Here is an 11,428-nt window from a genome sequence, read left to right on the forward strand (position 1 = left end):
TGGTCTTAGCTTGCCATGACAGACTTACCCTTCAGGGCACAAAATGAGAACGTTCTGAAAAACGCCCACTTTTTATCAATATGTAGATCAAACAAAGGACACCTTCAGTGGTCTAAAGCCTCTATAAGTGGCACTTTTTCAAGTAGTAAAAGGCCAGGACTGCCACAAACGACTGGGACCTCATCTCCCAGGCTCCATGCAAATGGGGCTATGGCTCATCAAGCTTTGATCGGAATTTTTTTTTTTTTTTTTTTGAGACAGAGGTCTCGCTACATTGCGCAGGCTGGAGAGCAGTGGCATGATCACGGCCCGCTGTTGCCTTGACCTTCCGCCAAGCAATCCTCCTGCCTCAGCCTCCCGAGTAGCTCGGACTACGGGCACGTGCCACCACCACTGGCTAATTTTTTGAATTATTTGTCTTGCTACATTACCCAGGCTGTGGATTAGGTTTTGATAAAATAGAAACCAGGAGCAATTTGACTTTGGCCAGGCATAAAAATCCCAGAACGTGTTTATGAAGAAACCTCCCTGGCCCCCTACACAGATATAAGGGAAAACAATTGGAAACATTCCTTATCCAGAAACAACAACAACAATATTTAGTACCACAAGCCTTTCCCAACAAAACCCCAATCACAGCCTCTCCCCATCAGCATTGAGGCTGGGCCAGGTAATTAAAAAATGAAAACCCCTTACCCGACCAGCTGACACTGGAGAACGTGAAGAACACAGAACCGGGAGAGGAGCAGTTCTCCCTTTTATTGGCCAAAAAACCCCACCTTCTCAATCAGGAAATTCTATTTCATTGGGGTTTTTGAAGCATTAAGCAGATGAGGTGTTCCATCAATCCCAGTGAGCCTTGTCTCAAGCAGGGAGAGAAAAACAAGTTTTCCCACTTCAAACGGATGGGAAGATGGGAGAAACACTGCCTCCCTGCACAAGAGGGAACAAAGCCTCCTATAGGTGTGTGCAGGTGGGACCTTGACAGTGGGCAAGCCAGGGAGCGAGCCTTCTGGGCCCTTTGATGCCTGCACCTTGCCAGGACCACAGAAGAGTCTATATTACTCACCTAGCAATCTCTATGAATTTGCAGTATGTTAGGGTTTCTGCCTTTTAATTACTTTTCAGGAGTGCCTTACAAAAACATTAAACAAATGGCAGCCAAGGACGGGCCTTGATCAGTTTGAGCAAGAGCTTCCTAGAGGCCGGGTGCAGTGGCTCATGCCTGTAATCCCAACACTTTGGGAGGCCAAGGTGGGCAGATCACTTGAGGTCAGGAGTTTGAGACCAGCCTGGCCAACATGGCGAAAACTCTGTCTCCACTAAATATGCAAAATTAGTCAGACGTGGTGGTGGGCAACTGTAATCCCAGTTACTCAGGAGGCTGAGGCAGGAGAATCACTTGAACCAGGGAGGTGGAGGTTGCAGTGAGCTGAGATCGTACCATTGTGCTTCAGCCTGGGCAACAGAGCAAGACTCCATCTCAAAAAACAAAAAAAGAGCTTCCTAGAGACAAGAGGAGGAAGGACTCTTCCCATCTGGTGACACTTATGCTGGTTGTTGGTTGTCCATTAAGTAGGAAGCATATCCTACATGATGTACGTGCATGATGTCGCATCTTACAGATGAGGAAACTGAGGCTCAGAGAGGTGACTAACTTGCTCAACATCACATAGCTGGTGGGTGGTGAGGTCAGGATTCAAACCCAGGTCAGTGTGACTTCACCACCAGAGGCTACTGTTAGATTCAGAGGGAGAGATGTCTCCAGGCCAGCCAGGTGGGATCTTTAGGCAGGATGCCTGGTACATTAATTTCCTATTGCTGTTGTAACAAATTACCACAAATTTAATGCCTCAAAATGACACAAATTTATTATTTTAGAGTTCAAAAGGAGGTCAGAAGGCTGAAATGGGTCTCACTGGCCTAAAAACAAGGTGTCAGCTGAGTTGCATTTTCTTCTGGAGGCTCTAGGAAGAAAATTTGTTTCCTTCTCCTTTCCAGCTTCTAAAGCTGCCTGCATTCCTTGGCTTGTGGCCCCTCTTGGCATCTTTAAGGCCAGCAATGGGTGGGTGAGTCTTTCTCACCATGCCATCTCTTTGGTTCTCAGTCTTCTACACCTTTCATCCCCATTTAAAGACCCTTGTGACTACATTAGACATCCAGATAATACCAGACAATCTCCTTAATTTAAGGTCACTGGATTAGCAACCTTAATTCCATCTGCAGCCTTAATCACCCTTGCTATGTAGCATAACGTATTATTCACAAGTTCCAGGGATTGTGACATAAGTAGGGAGCCATTATTCTACCTACCACACTCAGAGAATGCAGCAAGTTCACGGGGCCACCAAAGCCCAGGGTCTGGTTTCCACCTTTGCATGAGGATGGAGAAACTGACTCACTCTGGCTAAAATGTCCAACAGCCTGAATAACAGGGTAGGAATGCCTGAACACAGTGGGAAGACTGGCCTTTCAAGAGAATGCTTCCATTCGAGGAGCCTCTGTCCTTGTCCTGATGGAATCAGAAGGATCTGGCCACAGATCATTTACCCAGTCTCATTTATGTTTACTCTCATAAAAGTAACACCTACTCATATGAGATACTCAAACACTACAGAAGTGCGTGCCCCTGAGACACTATAATGTGTTCATCAGGACTTGCTTCCTGCTCCTGCTGGCACACAATAGCCCTCTATTCCCGCCATCCTTGTTGTCTGGTGTGTCCACGTGACACGTTCTGGCCAATGGGAATGAACAGGAATGAAGGCCACCCCTTCCAGGCCTGGGCCCAGGAAAACATCTACAGATGACCCTCCCTGCACCTTCCCCTTCCGCAGAAAACTGAGACTCCAGCATGGAAAATGGCAGAGCTTCAGGATGAAACTGGAACTCTGGATCACTGCTAGAAGAAGAAAGGCACACTGGTCGGGACACCTGTTTTTGACTTTATGAGCCAGAAATAAAATTGTATTGTGTATGCCAGGGAGCTTTGACTGCTTGTTATACCACCTCTCATTACCTTAACAAATACTTAGACTTTGAAGTTTTCTTAAATCTTTCAGGATTTAAATATACATTCAAATATAAATATAAGGGATATATAAATAGAAAGCATATACATAGAAGACCAACACTGGTACATCGTGGGAGGGAACTATAGGAGGATGTGAGTATCAGGAGATGGAGATTATCGGGGAATACTGCAGAGCTGGATACCATAGTCTGCCTTCTGTCCCTTGTGATTTGTATTCTTCTCTCATGGAAGATACAGTCACCTCCTCCCAAGGCTCCCAAAGTCTCGTCCCATTGCAGCGTCAGCTTTAAAGTCAGAATCTCATCATTTAAGTCAAATCCAGGTATAGATGAGGTTTCTAGAGTGTAGTTCTTTAAGTATAGTTGCTTGAATACATTTTTCTCAATCTATAGACCAATAAACTACACAGACAAATTATCTTGTCCCCTATGCACACCACTTTCAATGATGGGACAGGCATAGAATAACAACTATAGACAGTCCTGTTCAAAAAAGGCAAATGAGAGGCATAAAGGAGTCACTGCATACTGATTAATTATAAGATTCATACTGGGCAAACGTTGTAGGTTCCTTGATTAAGACTCGGTCTTACTCCTGTCAAGAAGAGATTCTCCATGGCTCTTGGCTGCACCTTCTAGTTCCACCCTCTGAGTCATCCTTCCTTTTCTATGGCAGGCAGCACATGTTTGCAGAACAGTAGCTCTGTATAAATTTGAGAACACAACTGTTTCTTTTTATTTTGTACAATCTCTGTCCTTTTCAGATCAAGGTAGTGATGTTTTTGCTGATATAATCATCTTAAAAGCTGTCTGGATCTCTTGTGAATCTTATTAGAGTTTGCACTATTACACAAAGTCACACATACAAATCTGAGATAAACCCTCTCTGTCTTGGGCTTCTGGTGAGAGACAACAAACACCCTTGAGCTCCTTAGTAGCTATACCATTGGGTTGAGTAAATCTGTGAGGCACAACCTTAAAACTTTAGAGGATATTCTGTCTGCATGAATAGTATTCTCAGGCCCCTCCTTAAATGTATCTGAGATCTTAACAAAGACCTGAAGTCACATCCTATACTTTATTTATAGTCTACCACAAGAAATCAGCCCATTGATGTGATTCTCACTCTAAATTCAAAGGTATATATCTTCAGGTCTCCTCCTAAATTTCTTTGCCTGTGGAATCTCATGACAACCATTTCACAAATATTTTCTGAACACCTACCATTTGGCAGGCATTGTTCTCAGTGCTGGGAGCACCACTATGAAGAAACGAGACAAGAATCTCTGCCTTCACTCTCTGTCTATCACAAGCTAGTGACATTCACTAGAAAGCAGCTTTCATCTTGCTGAGGGTCAGTTCAGTACCTTAGTACATTGGCTATTCCAATTTCCTCATGTTATAATGATCTTATACGTCCACTGAAGGAAGATTAAGATGAATAGTCCTAGGGTGGGAGGTTGCATTTAAAAAATGAAGAAATATATAATTCTGTAACGTTGCCTATTTCAGGATAAACGAGAGGAGTGAATTATCCGTAAGCAGCTCTACCCTCAAATCCTCGGTCTTTAAGTGGAGATTTAAGAACAGCTCCCCCAATACCCACTGAAACCATCTCATGCTCTTCCACCTTTTTCATTTCATTAGATGGTTCTCTGTCTTTCCTGGTCTAGACGGTCCCTTGTATATCAAATGCAATCAAATTGCCCTACCCTAGCCCACCACAAGGATTGAGAGCAGACCGAAGTAACTGATTAGGCCAGTAAGAAGATGGGGATGGTATTTGATTAAGCAGTATGACCTTGCAAACTATTATTATATATATGGAGGTTTCTTTTCCAGGAGATATATATACCAAAGAACAGAGCATCTGCATTTAAAAAATACATGATGTATTTGCATATGGAATCCATAAATGGAACACTCACACTAAAACTACCACTCAGAATCATTTTGTGCACAGAACATATTACACAACTACTTAGTTGCCGAAAATAGTGTTGGATTGTTTCACAAAACCTGTATCCACACCTGTTTATTTGGCAGTAGATGCATCTCATTCCAAGTCATGTTATGTGGTCTTTCCTCTAAAACATTGTATCTTAAACTCCAGTGCACATCAGCATCACTTTGGATGGATGAATGCTTACCAAAGATAAAAATTCATCATAGGAGTTGTGATTTTGGATGTGTGGTTGGGGAATTCACGCGGAGGCCAGAGTGGAAGCAGGTGCGAGAGGGTCCAGCAGAAGACAACATGGCTGCCAAAGTGTTTGAGTCCATCGGCAAGTTTGGCCTGGCCTTAGCTGTTGCAGGAGGCCTGGTGAACTCTGCCTTGTATATAATGTGGATGCTGGGCACGGAGCCGTCGTCTGTGACCGATTCCGTGGAGTACAGGACACTGTGGTACGGGAAGGGACTCACTTTCTCATCCCGTGGGTACAGAAACCAGTTATCTTTGACTGCCGTTCTCCACCACGTATGTCCCAGTCATCACTGGTAGCAAAAATTTACAGATTGTCAACATCACCCTGCGCATCCTCTTCCAGCCCGTCGCTAGCCAGCTTTCTCACATCTTCACCAGCATCAGAGGGAACCATGATGAGCGTGTGCTGCCGTCCATCACTACCGAGATCCTCAAGTCAGTGGCGGCTCGCCTTGATGCTGGGGAGCTAATCACCTGGCAAGAGCTGGTCTCCAGGCAGGTGAGCGGTGACCTTATGGATCAAGCAGCCACCTTTGGGCTCATCCTGGACGACGTGTCCTTGACACATCTGACCTTTAGGAAGGAGTTCACAGAAGCGGTGGAAGCCAAGCAGGTGGCTCAGCAGGAAGCAGAGAGGGCCAGATTTGTGGTCGAAAAGGCTAAGCAGCAGGAAAAGGCAGCCATCATCTCTGCTGAGGGCAATTCCAAGGCAGCGAAGCTGATCACCAACTCACTAGCCACCGCAGGGGACGGCCTGTCGAGCTGTGCAAGCTGGAAGCTGCGGAGGACATCGCGTACCTGTTCTCAGACTCTCAGAACAGCACCTGCCTGCCGGCAGGGCAGTTCATGCTCCTCCAGCTGCCCGGTGAGGGCCCACCCTGTCTACACCCCTCTGGGCCAACTGCGCCACAGCCCCAGTGATTCTTAACACTGCCTTCCTCCAGCCCTCACCCCAGAAATCACTGTGAAATTTCATGATTGGCTTAAAGTGAAGGAAATAAAGGGAAAATCACTTCAAATCTCTAAAAAAAAAAAAAAAAAAGAAGTTGTGATTTTGCATTATTGAGGTAGTGTCCAAGAATCTGCATTTAACCAGCTCTCTCAGTGATTCTCTCTTTTTAAATTTTTTTTTTTATAAAAAAAGAAAGAGATGGAGTCTCACTATCTTGCCTAAGCTGGTCTTGAACTCCTGGGCTCAAGTGATCCTCCCGCCTCAGCCTCCCAAAGTGCTAGGACTAGAGGCGTGAGGCCTCATACTGAGCCTCTCTCAGTGACTCTGATACCCAGAAACTTGCTCCTGGTGCCCTGGTCCCTGATGCTGGGTCATTGCTTGGGTTGTAAGAGATCTTTTGTTTAAATTCACATTCACCCTCTTCTTGGCCTTATTGGTAAACATGATACAGAAACTCCCTTCCTGACAGGTGTAAGCTACCTGTCTCCTACGGCACATCTCCTAATCTGCTGGGTTTAGCCCTGACACTCTACAGGTCGAGCCTTCCCTGGGAGGTGCGAGTGTCTTCACAGAAAAGTCCTCACTGGTCATGCGCAGGACTGGGCAGCCAAGCGTACTGTCATTTTGAGATGAGTTCTGAGGCCACTCCTGGTATCAGCATGAATCACCCATGACACCTCAATCATATAGATTTTAAGACCTAGTAGGAATTCACATCCCTCCATTTTCTGAGAACCATTTACCCTTCGAGTCCCCTTTCATGGGTTTCCAGAAGCCCAGATCTGCTTCTATCAGGCTGGGAATAAAAATCGAGGGGACATGAATTTGCCAAGGTGGTGTGAACACGGTCATAGGTTCTAGCTCCGCCCTTTGCCTGGTGTGGGATTTTGGAAACAGATCTTTTCCTTCCCTGAACCATCAATGGCACCTCCATGCTTTATAGCTGTGGACACTGTCTTGCAGGACTCTTAGGAAAGGTCAGTGTAGGAACGGAGGAGAAAGTGAAGGTCTTTAGTCACTCATGCAGTCAGCAAGTATTTATTGAGTGCCTACTGTATGTCAGCTTGACCCAGGAAACATAAGGATGACAAAAGTAGACGTGCTGTTTTCTCGGAGCTCAGAGTCTATCAGGGTAGACAGACATACAATGACTAATAAGATAAATAACTATAAAATCACAGAAGTGGTAAGTGCTAAGAAGAAAGTCAATGGTCAAAGTCAAGAACCAGCGGTCAGGAGCTGTCAGGGAGCACTGGTGAGGTCTGTGACCCTGAGCGACTGGCAGAGTGAGGCAGGGTAAAGGCAGCAGGATTGGTGGAAGGCAGCACAGGGGTTGGAAGGGCCCCACTAGCTGAGGACAGCTCAGATCAAAGAGATGATGCCCAGGGAGCTGGGTGGGGAGGACAATTCAAGGGTCGTCTATGTGACATCCTCAGGGTGGCCCCTCTGATGTATTTCCAGCCTCGATCTATCAAAACTCTTCCTATTTTATACTCAATAGTTCATCTGTCCCACTCACATGACATAGTCAGGAGCAATATGGCACAGTGGTCAGAACGCAAGTTCTGGAGCAGACAGACCTGGTTTCAAGTCCTGGTTCCATTGCTTATTGCCTGGGGGACCTTGGACAAGATACTTCCTCTCTCTCAGTCTCAGTTTCCTCTTCTGTGAAATAAGGAAATAATATTACTTACCTCTTGGGATCAGTGTGATGAATTAATACACGTAAAAGTTTTAGAACAGTACCTGGCACATAGTAACTGGCGAACAAATTCTAGCTATTAATATTACTGGTTTTCTTTTCTTTTTTTTTTTGAGATGGAGTCTTGCTCTCTCGCCCTCGCCTAGGCTGGAGTGCAATGACGTGATCTCAGCTCACTGCAACCTTCACCTCCAGGTTCAAGGCATTCTCCTGCCTCAGCTTCCCGAGTCTGGGACTACAGGCATGAGCCACCACGCCCGGCTAATTTTTGTATTTTTAGTGGAAATGAGGTTTCACAGTGTTGGCCAGGCTGGTCTCGAACTCCTGACCTCAAGTGATCTGGCCACCTCGGCCTCCCAAAGAGCTGGGATTACAGACGTGAGCCACCACACCCAGGCATGTTACTGGTTTTCTAAGAACTTAATATGTAATAGCTCATTTACTTCCTAAAGAAAATCTATGGAAGTTACCATTATCATTGCAGTTTTTTATAGAAGGGTTCATTCATTCTTTAAGAATATGTTAGGCTTGTGCTAGCAGCTAGGATTGGCAGTGAGAAAAACTAACAGGCCCCACTCCTAGACGCAGGAAAAGTGCTTAAAATGCTACTGAGCTCCTACTGACCAAGTCCGGGACACCTTATGCTTCAATATAAATCAGGATAGTAATGATTTTAAGGTATTACATAAAACAAGAACTCATGAGTCCATACTAACATAAATAAATAAATGCACAAATAAATAAATGGGGAGGAGGAAAATTCTTCAGTATGTTGGAATGCCAACTAATATATGCAGAGAAAATCATGTGGTTTTTTTTTTTAATTCACAGATTGGTAAATACCTTAGTAATAACTGATTCGGGCAGAATTGTCGATGGTTGCTAAAACTATAAGGTAGAAGTTTGATATTTATATCAATAAGGAATAAGATATTTATATGTTCTCAGAATACATATTACAGGTGAGGCATGGTGGCCCACATCTGTAATCCCAGCACTTTGGGAGGCTGAGGTGGGCAGATCACTTGAGCCCGAGAGTTTGAGACCAGCCTGAGTACCATGGTGAAACCCTGTCTCTATGAAAAATATAAAAAACTAGCCAGGCATGGTGGCATGAACCTGTAGTCCCAGTTAGTCGGTTGTCTGAGGTGGGAGGATGGCTTGAGCCCAGGACGTCGATGCTGCAGGGAGCTGTAATCACACCACTGCACTCCAGCCTGAGAGACAGAGAGAGACCTTGTTTCCAAAAAAAAAAATACTTATTACAATGAAGAAAATCATGACTTCACAGAAGCAAACCCTGACAGACACCACCTTCAACAGGTGATGAAAGCTAACGTCACCAGCAACAGGACCAACTGACATCATGTGTCTCCTGATACAGTGCAATGAGGGCGACACGATGGCACTTCTGTGGCATTTCCGTAAATATGCATAACTGGAATCTAGTCATGAAGAGACGTCGGACAAACCGGAGATACTCCACTCTGTAACTGATCCATACTCTTCAAAGCTGCAAAGATCGTGAAAGACCAAGACAGACTGAGAGACCTCTCTAAACTAGAGACCCGATAACTAAGAACAACATGTGATCCTGGGCCAGAGGTTTGGTTTTGTCTGCTTTTTTGTCTGTTTTTTTGCTATAAAGTGTTGTATGGATTAATAAATCACAAAACAACTACCTCTTTTCTGCTATAAGGGAACATAACTGAGGCAACTGGAAAACCACGTCTAGAGGTGATATCATAGTATTACATCCATGCTTGCAACAAGGATTCCATTTGCAAAAAAAAAATGCAAAAAAGGATCTTTAAGTTATAGAAATAAAAGTCTTGAAGTTATAGAAAATATAAAAAATAAAAATCTTTAAGTTATGTAAAAAGAATTAATTTTAAAAATAAAAATTACTCACGTTAATTTCCTGATGATTATACTGTAGAGATGAAAGAAAATGTCCTTGTGCTTAGGAATACACACTAAGGAGTACTAAGGGGTAAAGGAGCTTGATATTCACAACTATCTCTTAAATGGTCCAGAAAATAATCATAATATGCGTGTGTGTGTATGTATGGACCGATAAATAGGTAGATAGATGACAGAATAAATAAGGTAATTGTGAACATTTGGGGAATCTGGATTAAAGATATACAAAAGTTGTTGGCTGGGCACGGTGGCTCACACCTATAATCCCAGTACTTTAGGAGGCCAAGGTGGGTGGATTACCTGAGGTCAGGAGATCGAGACCAGCCTGGCCAACATAGCGAAATCCCATCTGTACTAAAAATACAAAAATTAGTCAGGTGTGATGGTGTGCACCTGTGATCCCAGCTACACAGGAGGCTGAGGCAGGAGAATCACTTGAATCCAGCAGACAGAGGTTGCAGTGAGCTGAGATGGTATCGCTATACTCCAGCCGGGGTGATAGAGCCAGACTCCATCTCAAAAAATAAAATAAAAATAGTTCTTTATGCACTCTTTCTCCCCCAAAGCTGAAATAATAATAATAATTATTATTATTATTATTTTCAGCAGCAGGGTCTCACTCTGTTACCCAGGTAAGAGCACAGTGGCGTGATCACCGCTCACTGTAGCCTCAACCTCCTGGGCTCAAGCCATCCTCCCGCCTCGTTTTTTATTTTTTTTTTGGTAGAGACGAGATCTCACTATGTTGCCCAGGCTGGTCCCGAACTCCTGGGCCCAAGCAATTCTCCCGCATCAGCCTCCAAGTGCTGGGATTATAGCCTTGAGCTACCAAGCCTGGCCCTAAATCTGACATCATTTCAAAATTAAAAGCTACGAAAAAAAAAAATTAAGAACAATTCCAACCCTTCCCCCATACCTGTTTGAGAGGAGCAGGGACAAGGTGTGTGTAGGGGAGATAGATCAGATGGAAAATTGGAAACCCACTCAGGGGGCTGTGCCTCTCTGCAGACAGTTGTTTCTAGAAGGCTGCGGATGGGTGCTGACAGTGAGAAACATTATTTCTGGCCCATTTCCAGTGAGGGAGGAAATAGCAAGAGGAAACAGAGAAAGCTCTGTCAGGCTGAGGGGTAGGGCCCTCGGGACCAGCACCAGGGAAGTGGGAAGCTGGGGTGTGGGCAGAAGGTGGAGCCCTGGCAGGCTCTGCAGAGTCAGCAGGGCTTGCTGGGCTGAGCCCTGGGAATCCAGGAGTCACTGACATAGGATCCTCTCCCCTCACAGGGAGAAGGGAAAGAGGAGAGAAGAGAAGAAGAAAGAGAAAAGGGAAGAAGAGGGGAAAGAGGAAGAAGAGAAGGGGAGAAGCTGGCAATGTAGTTAGTTTCTACTAACGTAGTCTCTGCCAAGCACTGTTCTGGGTGATTTGCATATACTACCTCATTAATCTTCATTAAAAATATTTGAGATAACCTGTTATTATTCCCATTTTAGAGATGATGAAACAGCAGCTTAAAGAGTTAAGGCAGAGATTCTATTTGGGGCAGTATAGTGGAAGAGACACGCTAACTGACCCTCATGCTGAAAGCAGCTAAAAAAGCTGGTTAAAACAAGAAAATTG

General features: G+C 44.6%; 1 pseudogene; it reads left to right on the forward strand.

The window, feature by feature from the left end:
* The first annotated feature begins 4,808 nt into the window (after positions 1–4,808).
* On the forward strand, positions 4,809–6,278 carry LOC116554486 (annotated as a pseudogene).
* Positions 6,279–11,428: the final 5,150 nt, after the last annotated feature.

Source organism: Sapajus apella, unplaced genomic scaffold (assembly GCF_009761245.1).
Source record: "Sapajus apella isolate SASKATOON/1434 unplaced genomic scaffold, GSC_monkey_1.0 scaffold14, whole genome shotgun sequence".
NCBI lineage: Eukaryota > Metazoa > Chordata > Mammalia > Primates > Cebidae > Sapajus > Sapajus apella.